An 18,078-nucleotide genomic window follows, 5' to 3' on the forward strand; every position below is an offset into this window, starting at 1 on the left:
CTAGGGTATATTCCGAGGAGTGGGATTTCTGGGTTGTATGGTAGTTCTATTTCTAACTGTTTAAGATAACGCCAGATAGATTTCCAAAGTGGTTGTACCATTTGACATTCCCACCAGCAGTGTATAAGAGTTCCAATCTCTCTGCAGCCTCTCCAACATTTATTATTTTGTGCTTTTGGATTAATGCCAGCCTTGTTGGAGTGAGATGGAATCTCATCGTGGTTTTAATTTGCATTTCTCTTTAATGGCTAATGATCGAGAGCATTTTCTCATGTATCTGTTAGCTGCCTGAATATCTTCTTTAGTGAAGTGTGTGTTCATATCCTTTGCCCACTTCTTGATTGGGTTGTTTGTCTTTTTGTGGTTGAGTTTTGACAGAATCATATAGATTATAGAGATCAGGTGCTGGTCGGAGGTGTCATAGCTGAAAATTCTTTCCCAGTCTGTAGGTGGTCTTTTTACTCTTTTGGTGAAGTCTTTTTTTTTTTTTTAGATGAGGACAGGTGTTTGATTTTTAGGAGCTCCCAGTTATCTGGTTTCTCTTCGTCATTTCTGGTGATGTTTTGTATTCTGTTTATGCCTTGTATTAGGGCTCCTAGGGTTGTCCCTATTTTTTCTTCCATGATCTTTATCGTTTTAGTCTTTATGTTTAGGTCTTTGATCCACTTGGAGTTAGTTTTTGTGCATGGTGTGAGGTATGGGTCCTGTTTCATTTTTTTGCAAATGGATATCCAGTTATGCCAGCACCATTTGTTAAAAAGACTATCTTTTCCCCAATTAACTGACACTGGGCCTTTGTCAAATATCAGCTGCTCACATGTGGATGGATTTATATCTGGGTTCTCAATTCTGTTGCATTGGTCTATGTGTCTGTTGTTGTACCAGTACCAGGCTGTTTTGACTACTGTGGCTGTATAATAGGTTCTGAAATCAGTTAGAGTGAGGCCTCCCACTTTCTTCTTCTTTTTCAGGAATGCTTTACTTATCCGAGGCTTCTTTCCCTTCCATATGAAGTTGGTGATTTGTTTCTCCATGACATTAAAAAATGACATTGGAATTTGGATCGGAAGTGCATTGTATGTATAGATGGCTTTTGGTAGAATAGACATTTTTACTATGTTAAGTCTTCCTATCCATGAGCAAGGTATGTTTTTCCACTTAAGTATGTCCTTTTTAGTTTCTTCTAGTAGTACTTTGTAGTTTTCTTTGTATAGGTCTTTTACATCCTTGGTAAGATTTATTCCTAAGTATTTTATCTTCTTGGGGGCTACTGTGAATGGTATTCATTTGGTTATTTCCTCTTCGGTGTTCTTTTTGTTGATGTAGAGGAATCCAAGTGATTTTTGTATGTTTATCTTATAACCTGAGACACTGCCAAACTCTTCTATTAGTTTCAGTAGTTTTCTGGAGGATTCCTTAGGGTTTTCTGTGTATGAGATCATGTCATCTGCAAATAGAGATAATTTTACTTCTTCCTTGCCAATCTGGATGCCCTTTATTTCTTTGTCTAGCCTAATTGCTCTGGCTAGGACCTCTAGCACAATGTTGAATAAGAGCGGTGATGAAGGGCATCCTTGTCCGGTTCCCGTTCTCAAGGGAAATGCTTTCAGGCTCTCTCCATTTAGAGTGATGCTGCTGTTGGCTTTGTATAATAGATGCCCTTTATTATGTTGAGGAATGTTCCTTCAATTCCTATTTTGCTGAGAGTTTTTATCATAAATGGGTGTTGGACTTTGTCAAATGCCTTTTCTGCATCAGTTGATAAGATCATGTGGTTTTTGTCTTTTGTTTTATTTATATGGTGGATTACATTAATGGTTTTTCTAATATTAAGCCAGCCTTGCATAAACTGGTATAAATCTCACTTGGTCATGTTGGATTATTTTTTTGATATGTTGTTGAATTCTGTTGGCTAGAATTTTGTTGAGGATTTTTGCATCTATTTTCTTTAGGAATATAGGTCAATAATTTTCTTTTTTCGTGATGTCTTTACCTGGTTTTGGTATCAGGAAGATGGTGGCTTCATAGAATGAGTTAGGTAGTATTCCGTCATTTTCTATGCTTTGAAATACCTTTAGTAGTAGTGGTGTTAACTCTTCTCTGCAAGTTTGGTAGAACTCTGCAGTAAAGTCATCCAGGCCAGGGCTTTTTTTTTGTTGGGAGTTTTTTTGTTACCGTTTCAATCTGTTCTTTTATTATGAGTCTATTTAGTTGTTCTACTTCTGATTGTGTTAGTTTAGGTAGGTAGTGTTTTTCTAGGAATTCATCTATTTCTTCTAGGTTTGCAAATTTGTTAGAGTACAATTTTTCATAATAATCTGATATGATTCTTTTAATTTCAGTTGGGTCTGTTGTGATGTGGCCCTTCTCGTTTCTTATTCAGGTTATTTGTTTCCTTTCCTGTATTTCTTTAGTCAGCCTAGCCAATGGTTTATCAATTTTGTTAATTTTTTTAAAGAACCAACTTTTGGCTTTGTTAATTCTTTCAATTGTTTTTCTGTTCTCTAATTCATTTAGTTCAGCTCTAATTTTTATTATTTGTTTTCTTCTGGTGCCTGATGGATTCTTTTGTTGCTCACTTTCTATTTGTTCAAGTTGTAGGGACAGTTCTCTGATTTGGGCTCTTTCTTCTTTTTCTATGTGTGCATTTATTGAGATAAATTGACCTCTGAGCACTGCTTTTGCTGTGTCCCAGAGGTTTTGATAGGAAGCGTTTTCAATCTCATTGCATTCTATGAATTTCTTTATTCCCTCCTTAATGTCTTCTATAACCCAGTCTTTTTTCAGGAGGGTATTGTTCAGTTTCCAAGTATTTGATTTCTTTTCCCTGATTTTTCTGTTATTGATTTCCACTTTTATGGCCTTGTGGTCTGAGAAGATGCTTTGCAATATTTCGATGTTTTGGATTCTGGAAAGGTTTGTTTTATGACCTAATATGTGGTCTAGTCTAGAGAATGTTCCATGTGCGCTAGAAAAAAAAGTATACTTTGCAGCAGTTGGGTGGAGTGTTCTGTATAAGTCAATGAGGTCAAGTTTTTTGATTGTAGCAATTAGGTCTTCTGTGTCTCTATTGAGCTTCTTACTGTATGTCCTGTACTTCTCTGAAAGTGGTGTGTTGAAGTCTCCTACTATAATTGTGGAGGGGTCTATCTCACTTTTCAGTTCTGTTAAAGTTTGTTTTATATATCTTGCAGCCCTGACAATGGGTGCATAAATATTTAATATGGTTATATCTTCCTGGTCGATCGTCCCTTTTATCATTATGTAGTGTCCTTCTTTATCCTTTGTGGTGGATTTAACTTTAAAGTCTATTTTGTCAGAAATTAATATTGCTACTCCTCTTCTTTTTTGCTTATTGTTTGCTTGATATATTTTTTTCCATCCTTTGAGTTTTAGTTTGTTTGTGTCTCTAAGTCTAAGGCGCATCTCTTGTAGGCAGCATATAGATGCATCGTGTTTCGTTATCCAGTCTGAGACTTGCTGTCTCTTTATTGGTCCGTTTAGTCCATTTACATTCAGCGTAATTATAGATAAGTGTTTAGTGCTGTCATTTCGATGCCTTTTTATGTGTGTTGTTGACAATTTCATTTTTCCACTTACTTTTTTGTGCTGAGGCGTTTTTCTTTGTAAATTGTGTTCCTCATTTTCATAGTATTTGACTTTATGTTTGCTGAGTCATTGTTTTTCTTGGTTTTTATTTTGAGTTATGGAGTTGTTATACCTCTTTGTGGTTACCTTAATATTTACCCCTATTTTTCTAAGTAAAAACCTAACTTGTATTGTCCTATATCGCCTTGTATCCCTCTCCATATGGCACTTCTATGCCACCTGTATTTAGTCCCTCTTTTTGATTAATGTGATCTTTTACATATTGACTTCAATGATTCCCTGTTTTGAGGGTTTTTTTTAATTAATCTTAATTTGTTTTTGTGTTTTCCCTATTTGAGTTGATATCAGGATGTTCTGTTCTGTGACCTTGTGTTGTGCTGGTATCTGATATTATTGGTTTTCTGACCAAACAATTTCCTTTAGTATTTCTTGTAGCTTTGGTTTGGTTTTTTGCAAATTCTCTAAGCTTGTGTTTATCTGTAAATATCTTAATTTCGCCTTCATATTTCAGAGAGAGTTTTGCTGGATATATGATCCTTGGCTGGCAGTTTTTCTCCTTCAGTGCTCTGTATATGTCATCCCATTGCCTTCTTGCCTGCATGGTTTCTGCTGAGTAGTCTGAACTTATTCTTGTTGATTCTCCCTTCTAGGAGACCTTTCTTTTATCCCTGGCTGCTTTTAAACTTTTCTCTTTATCTTTGGTTTTGGCAAGTTTGATGATAATATGTCTTGGTGTTTTTCTTTTTGGATCAATCTTAAATGGGGTTCGATGAGCATCTTGGATAGATATCCTTTCGTCTTTCATGATGTCAGGGAAGTTTTCTGTCAGCAGATCTTCAACTATTTTCTCTGTGTTTTCTGTCCTCCCTCCCTGTTCTGGGACTCCAATCCCACGCAAGTTATTCTTGTTAGAGTCCCACATGATTCTTAGGGTTTTGTCATTTTTTTAAATTCATCTGATTTTTTTTCAGCTATATTGGTGTCAATTCCCTGGTCCTCCAGATCTCCCACTCTGCATTCCAATTCCTCGAGTCTGCTCCTCTGACTTCCTATTGTGTTGTCTAATTCTGCAATTTTATCGTTAATCTTTTGGATTTCTGAATGCTGTCTCTCTATGGATTCTTGCAACTTAGTAATTTTTCCACTATATTCTTGAATAATCTTTTCGAATTCTTCAACTGCTTTATCAGTGCGTTCCTTGGCTTTTTCTGTAGATTGCCTTATTTCATTTCTGAGGTCATCCCTGATGTCTTGAAGCATTCTGTAAATTAGTTTTTTATATTCTGTATCTGGCAATTCCAGGATTGTATCTTCATTTGGGAAAGATTTTGATTCTTTAGTTTGGGGAGTTATAGAAGCAATCATGGTCTGCTTCTTTATGTGGTTTGATATTGACTGCTGTCTCTGAGCCATCACTAAGATATTGTAGTGATTTATTCTATATTTCCTCACTGAGTCTTATCTTGTTTTGTTTTCTTTCAATATATGTAGATGGGCTACTAGATTGTGCTGTCTTGATTGTTGTAGTCCTTGAATCACTTATGTTCTATTACCAGCTGGTTTGGGCTGTTACCAGATATATAAGCCTAAGAGTCCATTCACTATTCTTGAGTAGAATCTGATTTTGGGTCATAAAGTGTGTGGTGCAGACTGTCACCTATCCACCTAGTGAAGTAGTGGTGATAGTTGTGTGCACCAGATTCTAGTAGCAGTAGGGGGTCACACTCCAGGGGGGGGGGCAGGATGCTGACAGGCTTCCCCCAAGTGCCAGTGAGGTAGGTGTGTCTCTATTCCTAAAGCACTTTGGTGGGTGGGCTCAGCAGCTGTACTTTAGGCTCCCAATGCAAGTACCTCTACAGATTGGTAGGTGTCACCCTCCTTAGACCCCTAAGGCAGGAGGCTAGGTGGTCTGGGGGGAGCTTCAGCCCTCAGTTCCCTGATGTGGGTCTGTGAGGTCTCTGTTGAATATGCAGAGATATCAGACCTGGGAAACTTGTCTTTCCAGTAATCCGCTAAAACAATTACAGTCAGATCCCTATCAGAATTGCCTTTGCATTATAATAGCCACCTTGTTCCCTGCAGGGATGAAAGCCCAAGACTGTGGATCACATACGCTTGGCTGGAGCTGGTTCTGTGTTTTTAGTCCAATTAGGGAAGGATTTTTGGTCCCTGGGTTTTTTATAGCTGCTTTTCTCAGGCCAGGAGAATGGGTTAGGAAAAGACCAAAAAAGAAAGAAAGAAAGAAAGAAAAACTGCAGAGCAGTTCACTCTCTGGCTCAGGAATTTCCAATGTTAATGAAGCCACCTGGGAAGGGGAGGGGAGGGTTCAGATAAATAGGAGAGATTAGCATCCCGGAATATAGACAAAGTTACTTATCTTGCTTGGGATGACTGTTTTATCTGAGATTCCCGAGGAGCACGTCGACTTTGTGCGCTGGCTGGACAGAGATTGCCCCCGAGGGTCAGGCCTGAGTCCCGTGCTTGTGCTGTCTCAGAAGCTGTGGTTAGTTCCTCCGCTCCCAGTCCAAAGCCCAGCGCCAAGGTTCCCTGGCTGGGACGCTGCACTCCAGGGTCCAAAACCAGTCGCTGCCTCCCGGTGACTTCTCCTTCTGTCAGCCGTGTCGCTGCATTGTCTGCGTGCAGTGGCTGGGCTTCCCCCAAGGTCACTTCTGGGGGGTAGGGCCGTGTCCCGTGTTTGCACCATCTCAGGATGCCGTGCTCAGCTCCTCTGTGCCCAGTCCAAAGCCCGGCGCCAAGGTTTCCTGACTGGGACGCTGGCTCCAGGCTCCGAATACAGTCGCTGCTTCCCCGTGGTTGTTCGTTCTCAGTCTCTGTCACTCAGGTCAACTCTTTAGATCTGTGTTTGATGGTCAGGGTTCGTAGATTGTCATGTGTGTGATTGATTCACTTGTTTTTCTGAGTCTTTGTTGCAAGAGGGATCTGAGGTAGCTTCTATCTAGTCAGCCATCTTGGCCTCGCCCTTCCTTACCTTTACTTTTAAAGTCTTACATAAGAATAATATATAATTTCAAGAAGTAGTTTATTTCTTCTTAGTTGATTCAAACTTGGTCAAATAGATCAACTTTCTTGAGCCATGAATACAGCACATAATTTTTTGAATTAAATGTGTTCTTTTTAGAAGGCCACACTTTTCGGAGGCACACCTGTATATGCCTTCTAAGTGCTTAATTTGTTTTATTTTTTAAAATATGTTTTAAAGAAAAGAAAAATGGTTATAGGCTGCTACAAAGGACTTTATCAGATGTTCCTGATGCTGTACTTCATAGTTGTGATGTATTAAATTGTCAAAGAATTGATTACAGAAATACACCTGTGCCAATAATACTGTTTGAGTGCTCATGCTTAAATATCTGGCTTCAAATCATCTCCTTAGAATAAATGCAGCCTTCCGTTGTGAGCATGATCAAAAAATGCTTGTTGCTTTACCCTTTGGATTTATATAAATGAAGAAAATATGCTGTCTTCTATGAATTATATTTGCGTATGTCATGTGTGGAAACCCTAGTGGCATAATGGCTAAGTGCTATGGCTGCTAACCAAAGGGTCGGCAGTTTGAATCTGCCAGGTGCTCCTTGGAAACTCTATGGGGCAGTTCTCCTCTGTCCTATAGGGTCACTATGAGTTGGAACCAACCTGACAGCACTGTGGTGGGTTATATCATGTGTATTCTTCTCTGGCTACTGAGTGAAAATTCTATTCTTGCAGAAATGAGGGGCCAGATGTAACAACTTATCTGTCACTTTAGAAGGAATATCTTGACATGTCCCACACCACTGGTCTCCTGGAAATGTCACTGAGGTGGAAGGTTCCTGAATTTTTGTGGGGTTAATTTCCCACCCACTAGCATGCAAATGTTTTTTCAATAAGTCCAGAGTCATTGACACTTCTTCCTTATTAGGTCCAATCTTACTAGCGTAATATCATTGATATAATGGACAATGTGATATATTGTGGAAGGGAAAGGTTTTCAAGGCCTCTGTGGACTAACTTATGACATGGGGCTGGAGAGTTGATATACCTCTGAGGTGGGACAGTGAAGGTGCATTGCTGGCCTTGCCAGCTGAAGGCAAACTGCTTCTGTTGTTCCTTTGAAACCAGAATTGAGTAAAAGGCATTGGCCAAGATCAATAGCTGCATACCGGGTACCAGGAGATGTATTAATTTCCTCAAGCAATGAAACCACATCTGGAACAGCAGCTGCAATTGGAGTCCCTACCTTGTTAAGTTTATGATAATTCACTGTCATTCTCTAAGATACATCTGTTTTTTGCACAGACCAAGTAGGCGAGTTGAATGGAGATGTGGTGGGAATCACCACCCCTGCATCCTTCAAGTCCTTGATCGTAGCAGTAATTTCTGCAGTCCCTCCAGGAATGTGGTATTGCTTTTGGTTTGCTATTTTCCCAGGTGGGGGTAGTTCTAATGGCTTCTACTTGGCTTTTCCTACCATGATAGCCACCTGTCAGGGATCCAATGTGGGGGTTCTGCCAGTTGCATAATATTCAAATTATGCATCTGGGACTGGGGAAATCACTCTAGGAGGGGTTTGGGGACCCACTGGACCCACTGTGAGACAAACTTGAGCTAAGACTTCAACCTGACCTCCATGTGCCTCCACTGTGACTGGTGGGCCACAGTGATATTTCGGGTCTCCTGGAATTAGTGTCAGTTCAGAGCCAGTGTCCAGGAACCCCCCAAAAGTCTGATTATTTCCTTTTCCTCAATGGACAGTCACTCGTTAAATGCTATAGATCCCTTTGGGGAAGGCTGGGAGAAAGATTAATAGTATACGTTTTTGACAGTGTAGTGGGGTCTTTCCTCAAGGGACCTCCCCTTCATTCAAGGGAATGTGGGCCTGTAAACTGGCTCAAGTCTGGGAATTGATTGAAAGTCTGTGACTATTCTGGTGATTTGAGTTAGACTGCTGTTCACTTGACTTAGAATTTTTCCTCTTGTACAGATCAAGTAAACATTTAGTAAATTCCTGAGCTATTTCACTCCTAGGGACACCACGACTAAGTAGCCAATGCTGTAAGTCCATACAAGTCAAAATATTCTGATTACTGCTTTGACTCTGCTCTCCATTATGGTAACCACACCCACCTTGACTTTGTTGATTGAGTGCCACCACTTGGCCCCTACCACCATGGGGTCCAATCAGCTCTATTGTACTTAGATGTCTTAATTCATTTGGGGCAGTTCCCACTGTCGAATCTGACTTATATAAAATAGCGATCACAGCAGTCTTCAAAGGATGCTGGGGTTCATTTCACAAATTTGTTCCTCACTGTTGTGGTAAAAGGTGTGTCATCTGGGCACTCCATGTGTGGGTCTGTGGGTCTGTGGGTCTAACCTGATAAACTCACTCTAAAATGCCAGTTTTCCTAAGCCTTTGAATACCTTCAGTCCTAGGCTGGATTCCCTAGAGAAGCAAAACCAGTAAAAAGTATAAATATATATAGACAGAGAGGTTTATAACAAGGAAACATCTACGCAATCATAGAGGCTGGAATGTCCCAAGCCTGTGTATTATGATAGAAACTTCTCTTGATTCATGTAACTGCAGGGGCTAGGAACCCGAGATTGGCAGGTTGGAGAGCAGGGCACCTGCTCACAGGCTGTGAAGATCAATGAATCCCAAGATCAGCAAGGGGTGGAGGGGCTAATGGTCTTACTGGGGAGGGTAGCTTAGCAGACAAAGATGGAGTAATTTCTTCAAATGGGAGTAAAAGGGTTGGTTCCATTGGCAGGAGTGATTCAGTGGAATTCAGGGGCTCAGTGTCCTCAACTTCCTGATTATCTGCCCATGTGCCCCCATCCCAAGTTACAGCATCCCGTTTCTTCCCAATCAGTGCCCTCACTTTAACTTCAGACACCATTTTAGGTTGACAATTCAGTTGGTGTTGTAATTCAGCCACTTTTACTTTTTTTTTGCTTTTCCCTCTGTGATGCCACTGAAGATAAAAAAAAAAAAAACTTTTTTTTTTGTTTACTTTTGTCAAAGTCATTGATGACCTTCATCTACTTAAATCTCAGCCCTCATCTTACTTCGTTCAGTAGCAGCAAAGTAACACTTGGCTTCCAGGAAACCATACTCTCTTGGTACTCCTCCCTCAGTATCTCACTGGCCGTTCCATCTCTGTCCCCTTTGCTTTTTCACCTCATCTTAAAGTAGGAGTGCCCTAAGTGTTAGTGCTTTTTCTCTATCTACACCCACTCCCTTGGTGATCTCATTTAGCTTCTCAGCTTTAACTACCATCTTACAGATCAAAGACACCACTATTCACTTTTTCGGCCCAGAGCTCTGTCCCAAACTCTAGACTTATATATTCAACTGCTTATCCAGTGTTTCTCTTTAGTTGTCTGATAGGCATCTCAAACTTAACATGTCTAAAACTGAACTCCTGGTATTCTCCCCTGCCCAACGTCTTTGTCCTCTCAGTAAATGCCCATTTTATTACCCAGTTGTTTAGATGAAAAGCTTGCAAACATTCTTGACTACTTTCTTTCTTTAACAGACCACATTCAGTTCTTCATGAAACCTGTTCACCCTAACTTCAAAATACATCCAGTGTCTTAGTTATCTAGTGCTGCTACAACAGAAATACCACAGTGGATGGCTTCAACAAACAGATGTTTATTCTCTCACAGCCTAGTAGGCCTAAAGTCCAAATTCAGGGAGTCAGCTCCAGGGGAAGGCTTTCCCTCTCTGTTAGCTCTGGTGGAAGGTCCCTGTCATCAATCTTTCCCTGGTCTAGGAGCCTCTCAGGTGCAGGGACCCGGGGTCCAAAGGATGTACCCTTCTTCCAATGCTGCATGCTTGGTGGTATGAGTTCCCCCTGTCTCTCTGCCAGCTTCTCTGTTTTATACCTCAAAAGAAATTGACTTAAGACACATCCTAATCTTGTAGATTGAGTGCTGCCTGATTAACATAACTGCTGATTAATCCCTCCTCATTAACTTCGTAGAGATAGGATTTACAATACATAGGGAAATCACATCAGATGACAAAGAGGTGGAAAATTGAAAAATACTAGGAATCATGGCCTAGCCAAGATGACAGATATTTTGAGGGGACACAATGTAATCCATGACATCTAGCCACTTCTTACCATCTCCGCTGCTACGACTGTTTCCTAAACCACCATCAACTCTTGACTGGATTATTTCCGTAGCTCTTAACTGGTCTCCCTGCTTCCAGTTTTGACAACCTACAGTCTATTATCTATTCAACAGCCAGTGTATCCTGTTAAAATATAAGTCAGGTGATGTCACTGCTTTATTCAAAGCCCTTTAGCAAATTGTCTTCTCTCACTGTAAAAGCCAAAGTCCTTACAATGGCCTATAAAGCACCACTTGATGTGCTCACATCTGCCTCTCTGACTTCATTTCCTACTTATCTCTCTCCTCACACTTTTTTACAGATACAGCTGGCTGCCTTGTTCTTCCTTGAACACAACAGACATGCTGGCCTTTGGATTTGTTTTTCCCTTTTCCTCGAATATTATTTCTCATATAGCTCAATGAGGCCTACATTGTTGACCTTATTTCCAGTTGCAATTCACTTCCTCCCCACCCTCCTGATTCCCCTTATCTGCATTTTACTTTTCCATCTGACTTTTATCACCTTCTAATATACTGTACAGTTTATTTGTATTTTTTTTTAACAGTCTCTCTCTCACCTCTAGAATATAAGCTCCACAGTGCAGGCATTTTTGTCTGTTGTGTTCAGTGCTGGATCCCCAGTACTTAGAACAGTGCCTAAATACTGATAAATGAATTAATCTGGAAAGGCAAATCAAAATAAGCCAAGTATCTAACAGGGTCTTGTATGTACAACAAATGGTAGTTCCCCTTCCTTTAAAAATGTCCTAGTCAGAATCTTTGTAAATAAGTGTCAGTCGACATTGTACCAATTGATGAGAACATACTGAGAGTAGTGGTATTAACATGGATAAGTGTGGTAAGGTGAGACTTCCTGGAGGAGATTATAAAAACCTGAGAGTTCTTACTCTGATTCACCTCTTGTTGACTGGTCTTGACCTATTATCTTTACCTTCTGTGAATGCTTTAGTTTTCTGATACTTCTCTTGGGCATGGTTAATCCTGGAGGCAAGAGTTTTGGGATGTATTGACAGTTTTCTGTCCCACAATGACAGAGCTATGAACTCAAAATAGCTGGGCTTTGAACCGGATCAAATTGGTTCAGTCATGACTGATAAAGTGAAACCAGAACAGGCCCAAAGTTTTAAGATTTGGGTGATCTGAAGTGATAACTGGAACAGGAAAATTATGGGTCGAAGCCCTGGAATAAATGATTTGGAAGAGGCTTAGTGAGTCCTTTCAGGAGCCTAGTGCATGAGATTAGATTATTGGCAGGACTGTGGCGAGTGACACACATTCAGATCCTTGAGCGGGAGACTGCTGTTTCTGACTCTGCTCAAAATCCTATGGGCAAAACAAATGCTTGCTATGCAATGCATACACTGCCCTTGTGTTCTAAGAGGGAGATTAAGTTTCCATCAGGGCTTTGACCTGTAATTTTTCTCATTCTGGTTCTGTTCATGTTCTGTTTTGTTTCCTTGGCCATGACTGAACTGGGAAGAACTGGTTCGAAACCCTGCGAAATAGAACTGGAGAGGGTGAAACCTTGCTTTTCATCCCCTCGTTTTCATCTTGGAGGCCTCTTTGCCCCAGGATAAGTGGCAGGGACAGGAAAGCAATCCTACAACTTCATTTACATTTCTAATTTCTGTCCCTGAGTAACAACAATATTAAAAGCTCTGTGATAAAAAATAAGACATAGGAGGCGGAGCCAAGATGGCGGAATAGACAGATACTTCCAGCAAGCCCTCTTTACAACAAAGACCCAAAAAACAAGTGAAACGAGTATATTTGTGACAAGCTGGGAGCCCTGAGCATCAAAGGCAAGCTTAGACAATGAACTGAGGGGCAGGGGGAAGAAGAGGCCATTCAGAAGTGGAAAAGATTTACCAGACCTGAATCGCGGGGAGCCCACAGGCACCATTCCTGGAGCGGCAGCGGTGGTGGCGGTGGGCTGGTACTAGCATTCAGCCGCAGTTTCCTCAGGGAGAAGCAGCCAGCCACACAGCCCACTCACACCTCCGGAACCTGAGGAGAAGGGCACTCTCGGCAAAAGCTAAGTACTTGCATATATTTTACTGCACCTCCCCCACCCCCAAGCCAGCTTCAGCGGCTGAATCCCTAGGCCTGAGATAGACCCTGGTGAGCACCTGGAGCTGTCCTCCCAACCTTGGGGAAGGAAAAAATTTGCAGTTGCGGGGGGGGAAGATAATTTGCTAGCTCCATTAACCAGGGAAGCTCAGGACAGAAGTGGCTCCTGTCCAGGCATAAACCGTCCATGGACCTTGAGCACCTTTCCCTTCTGCATGGACCTGTGTGGGCCTATTTCGGGAGAATGGGCCCTTGTTGGCAAACTACAACCATTTTAGCTGTGTGGTGGAAAGGTGGGTGTTTGATGTTTGACATTGCTTTGCCTATTAAACAAGGTCCTCACCTACCCGCAACAGGGACCTAAGGACTGGTAGCTCCACTCAGGTCACCCAGCCACCTGTGACGGGGACCCAAAGATAACTAGTACCTCCCAGGCCTTACAACCAAAAACTTTGGGTGCCCATGGTCCCTCTGCAGAACCCACCCACCAGCACGATCTAGGGAACAGAGACGTGTTTTCCTCAGAAACATTTGGGGGTCAGTTCTCAGACCCCTGCCTTGTTCAGAGCATGACACCCTGCCGCAATTAGATACCGGTATATACACCAATCACCCCTGCCCCTCTAAGACTGCAGGACAGGGCCTATACCACACACTTGATATCAGCTACCTGGAAACCTGACCTGAATTCATACAAGAAAACTGAATGGACTCCTAGACTGATACACCTGATAACAGCTCTAGCCAGCTGGGGACAGGACACCAGAGCTCCAAAGGTGAAAATAATCAAGCTAGCTCACTCAAGCAACCCATAGGGGTATACCAAAACAAAACAAAGCAAGCAGCTATGACATAGTAAGCAAGCATAAACTAATACAATAACTTATAGATGGCTCAGAGACAACAGTCAGTATCAAGTCACATAAAGAAACAGAGCATGATCACCTCAACAGGCTCTCAAAACAAAGAATCTGGGGATCTCCTAGATGAAAGCACATTCCTGGAATTACCAGATGCAGAATACAAAAGTTTAATATACAGAACCCCTTAAGACATCAGGAAGGAAATGAGGCAATACACGGAACAAGCCAAGAAACACACAGACAAAGCAACTGAAGAAATGAGAAAGATTATTCAGGAACATAATGAAAAGTTTAATAAGCTGAAAAAATCCATAGACAGCAATCAGAAATTCAGAAGATTAACAATAAAATTACAGAGTTAGACAACTCAATAGAAAGTCAGAGGAGCAGAACTGAGAAAGTAGAAGTTAGAATTTCTGAACTCAAATCACTTGACACCAATATATTTGAAGAAAAATCAGATAAAAGAATTTAAAAAATGAAGAAACCTTAAGAATCATGTCAGACTCTACCAAAAGAAATAACCTACAAGTGACTGGAGTACCAGAACAGGGAGGGATAACAGAAAATACAGAGAAAATTGTTGAAGATTTGTTGGCAGAAAACTTCCCTGATATTGTGAAAGATGAGAAGATATCTATCCAAGATGCTCATCAAACTCCACATAAGGTAGATCTTAAAAGAAAGTCACCAAGACATATTATAATCAAACTTGCCAAAACCAAAGATAAAGAGAGAATTATAAGAGCAGCGAGGGATAAACGAAAAGTCACCTACAAAGGAGAGCCAATAAGAATAAACTCGGACTACTCGGCAGAAACCATGCAGGCAAGAAGGCAATGGGATGACATATTTTAAAAAGCTGAAGGAAAAAAATTGCCTGCCAAGAATCATATATCCATCAAAACTGTCTCTTAAATTTGAAGGTGAAATTGAGACATTTCCAGATAAACACAAGTTGAGGGAATTCGTAAAAACCAAACCAAAACTACAAGAAATACTAAAGGGAGTTTTTTGGTTAGAAAATCAATAATATCAGTTATCAACCCAAGACTAGAACACTGGGCAGAGCAACCAGAAGTCAACCCAGACAGGGAAATCCAAAAAAAAAAAAAAAACAAAGCAAGATTAAAAAAAAATTTTTAAAAAGCCCAACACAGGGTAACGGCGATGTTATTATATAAAAGAAGAAAACATTAAAATAATAAAGAGGGACTAAGAAATGTAATCATACACCTTCCACATGGAGAGGAAGGTACGGCGATACAAAGAAATAAAAGTTAGTTATAAATTTAGAAAAATAGGGGTAAATAATAAAGTAACCACAAAGGAGTCAAACTATACTATTCATCAAAATAAAATACAAGGGAAAAATACAGATTCAGCAGAAACAAAATCAACAACAAATATGAGGAAAGGACAATATACAAATAAAATCTACTCAGCACATAAAATCAAGTGGGAAAAAGAAGCTGTCAACACAAAAAAAGACATCAAAATGATAGAACTGAATTCATACCTATCGATAATTACCCTGAATGTAAATGGACTAAATGCACCAATAAAGAGACAGAGAGTGGCAGAATGGATTAAAAAACAAGATCCGTCTATATGCTGCCTACAAGAGACACACCTTAGACTTAGAGACACAAACAAACTAAAACTCAAAGGATGGAAAGCAATATATCAAGCAAACAACAATCAAAAAAGAGCAGGAGTGGCAATATTAATTTCTGACAAAATAGACTTTAAAGTTAAATCCATCAGAAAGATAAGGAAGGACACTATATAATGATTAAAGGGACAATACACCAAGAAGATATAACCATATTAAATATTTATGCACCCAATGACAGGGCTGCCACATACATAAAACTAACTCAGCACTGAAAAGTGAGATAGACAGCTCCACAATAATAGTAGGACACTTCGACACACCACTTTCAGTGAAGGACAGGACATCCAGAAAGAAGCTCAATAAAGACACAGAAGATCTAAATGCCACAACCAACCAACTTGACCTCGTAGACATATACAGAACACTCCAAACAACAGCAACCAACTATACTTTCTTTTCTAGTGCACATGGAACATTCTGTAGAATAGATCACATATTGGGTCATAAAACAAGCTTTAGCAGAATCCAAAACATTGAAATATTACAAAGCATCTTTTCTGACCATAAGTCCATAAAAGTGGAAATCAATAACAGAAAAAGCAGGGAAAAGAAATCAAACACTTGGAAACTGAACAATACCCTGCTCAAAAAAGACTGGACTATAGAAGATGTTAAGGATGGAATAAAGAAATTCATAGAATCCAATGAGATTGAAAACACTTCCTATCAAAACCTTTGGGACACAGCAAAAGCGGTGCTACGAGTCCAATTTATATCAATATATGCACACATCCAAAAAGAAGAAAGGTCCAAAATCAAAGAATAATCCCTATAACTTGAACAAATAGAAAGAGCGCAACAAAAGAAACCCACAGACACCAGAAGAAAACAAATAATAAAAATGAGAGCTGAACTAAATGAAATAGAAAACAGGAAAACAATTGAAAGAATTAACAAGACTAAAAGCTGGTTTTCTGAAAAAATCAACAAAATTGATAAACCATTGGCCAAACTGACGAAAGAGAAACAGGAGAGGAAGCAAATAACCTGAATAAGAAATGAGATGGGCGATATTACAACAGACCCAACTGAAATTGAAAGAATCATATCAGATTACTATGAAAAACTATACTCAAACAAATTTGAAAACGTAGAAGACATAGGTGAATTCCTAGAAACACACTACCTACCTAAACTAACACAAACAGAGGTAGAACAGCTAAATAGACCCATAACAAAAGAAGAGATTGAAAAGATAATCAAAAAACTGCCAATAAAAAAAGCCCTGTTTCGGATGGATTCACTGCAGAGTTCTACCGAACTTTCAGAGAAGAGTTAACATCACTACCACTAAAGGTATTTCACAGCATAGAAAAACACAGAATACTACCGAACTCATTCTATGAAGCCACCATAACCCTGATACCAAAACCAGGTAAAGACACCACAAGAAAAGAAAATTATAGACCTAGATGCAAAAATCCTCAACAAAATTCTAGCCAATAGAATTCAACAATATATCAAAAAAATAATTCACCATGACCAAGTGGGTTTCATACCAGGTATGCAGGGATAGTTCAACATTAGAAAAACAATTAATGTAATCCACCACATAAATAAGAAAAAGACAAGAATCACATGATCTTATCAATTGATGCAGAAAAGGCATTTGACAAAGTTTAACACTCATTCATGATAAAAAATCCCAGCAAAATAGGAGTAGAAGGAAAATTCCTCAACACAATAAAGGGCATTTATACAAAACCAACAGCCAACATCACTCTAAATGGAGAGAGCCTGAAAACATTTCCACTGAGATCGGGAACCAGACAAGGATGTCCTTTATCACCGCTCTTATTCAGCTTTGTGCTGTAAGTCCTAGCCAGAGCAATTAGGGTAGATAAAGAAATACAGGGCATCCAGATCTGCAAGGAAGAAGTAAAATTATCTCTATTTTCAGATGACATGATCTTATACACAGAAAACCCTAAGGAATCCTCCAGAAAACTATTAAAACTCCTTGAAGAGTTCAGCAGAGTATCGGGATACAAGATAAACATACAAAAATCAGTTGGATTCCTCTACACCAACAAAAAGTACATCAAAGAGGAAATCACCAAATCAATGCCATTTACAGTAGCCCCCAAGAAGATAAAATAGTTAGGAATAAATCTTACCAGAGATGTAAAAGATTTATGCAAAGAAAACTACAGTACACTTCTTCAAGAAACCAAAAGAGACTTACATAAGTGGAAGAACATACCTTGCTTGTGGATAGGATGACTTAACATTATAAAAATGTCTATTCTACTAGAAGCGATCTATACATTTAATGCAATTCCGATCCAAATCCCAACAACATCTTTAATGAGATGGAGAATCAAATCACCAATTTCATATGGAAGGGAAAGAGGCCCCAGATAAATACGGCATTCCTGAAAAAGAAGAACAAAGTGGGAGGCCTTACTTTACCTGATTTTAGAACCTATTATACCGCCACAGTAGTCAAAACAGCCTGGTACTGGTACAACAACAGGCACATAGACCAATGAAACAGAATTGAGAATCCAGACATAAATCCATCCACATATGAGCAGTTGATATTTGACAAAGGCCCCAAAACAGTTAAATGGAAAAAAGACAGTCTTTTTAACAAATGGTGCTGGCGTAACTGGGTATCCATCTGCAAAAAAATGAAACAAGACCCATACCTCACTCCATGCACAAAAACTAACTCAAAATGGATCAAAGACCTAAATATAAAATCTAAAA

At 39.8% G+C, this 18,078-nt stretch overlaps 1 long non-coding RNA gene across 8 annotated transcripts in view; it reads left to right on the forward strand.

The window, feature by feature from the left end:
* The window catches only part of LOC111751861 (uncharacterized), a 425,334-nt gene that overhangs the window by 30,049 nt on the left and 377,207 nt on the right, over positions 1–18,078 (forward strand). The gene's annotated exons all lie outside the window — the stretch shown is intronic.

The sequence above is a fragment of the Loxodonta africana genome, chromosome X, assembly GCF_030014295.1.
Source record: "Loxodonta africana isolate mLoxAfr1 chromosome X, mLoxAfr1.hap2, whole genome shotgun sequence".
NCBI lineage: Eukaryota > Metazoa > Chordata > Mammalia > Proboscidea > Elephantidae > Loxodonta > Loxodonta africana.